The sequence below is a fragment of the Dermacentor silvarum genome, chromosome 8 (assembly GCF_013339745.2).
Source record: "Dermacentor silvarum isolate Dsil-2018 chromosome 8, BIME_Dsil_1.4, whole genome shotgun sequence".
NCBI lineage: Eukaryota > Metazoa > Arthropoda > Arachnida > Ixodida > Ixodidae > Dermacentor > Dermacentor silvarum.
In genome coordinates, this window is record NC_051161.1 from 28,118,327 (window position 1) to 28,119,434 (window position 1,108).

The window sequence follows — 1,108 nt, forward strand, 5'->3', positions numbered from 1 at the left end:
ACATCAAACGAAAACCTCATGCACAGCTAATTAAGGCTGGTCGCGTAACTTCTAAGTGAGAGTCATGCAATTATCGCACTTATCATAATGTCAGTTATCGTAATATAAAGTATATGACGCGATATAATATGAGTGCATGTTTATTGCTTTTTTTTTTTCTGATGCTCAGTGATGTTCACGCCACCTCGTTCATGTTTCATGCTATATTGAGGAGTGATCAACACGTCAGTGACAAGTCCCTAAAGCGCGGCATTCACGACTCGCTGCGACCACTTCACTTGTTAAAAACGAGGAAATCGCTTTTTGTGATGTACCCGAAACAATTAAAAGCGGCGGTAGCACATCGCCAGCTCAACACGTACGGTCGCTGGTCTTACTACGGCGCAAAAACGACAGCGCAAGGGTAAATGCTTCTGTACATCGTAAAAAAATGCAGGCCAACATTTTCGACTGGGCTACAACCACAGAATAAACTGCCATTTAAGATACGCACGCCGTGCATGCACATGTCAACACGAAGCGCTAGCAGACGATGCGCGGCGCTATCCACACTACCCTTTGTGACCGTCAGGCGGCGACTCTGCTCGATCTTGCGGCCAACTTGGCAATGAAGGGAGAGCTACGGAGGCAAAGCGCGCGCAAGCGCTAGTTCCTGACAAGAGTCCCACATTTTCATCTGCGTTAGTTTAGGCTGGGAAAGAGAAGATATAAAAATCTTATTTACGACAGCTAAATAAGACAAAACAAACCACTCAGTGTTGAAGTGAACTTATTTCGCTGCTTTTCCCTTCCGCGTCTGGCCTGGGTAATCGCGAAACCGTCGCACGCGGAAGCTACACCCATTCAGCGCCTGCTCAACAAGAACTCAATCCAGATGAATTGCTACCACCAGCAATTACCAGTGAAGCCAAATCATTCTCCGCGTCAAAGGACATAGCTTTCTGGTGTTGATGCAGTTCATTTGAGTTAGAATGGGGAATTCACCGGCCGCCCAGATGTGATGGCTGTCTTGAGAGAGACAGCCGTTTGTTTTTGCGAGAGAAGTTCGCTTCACCGCAGCTCAAGGGACGCGAGTCTGGTGCGCCCGAACAGCAGACAAACGAAGCCA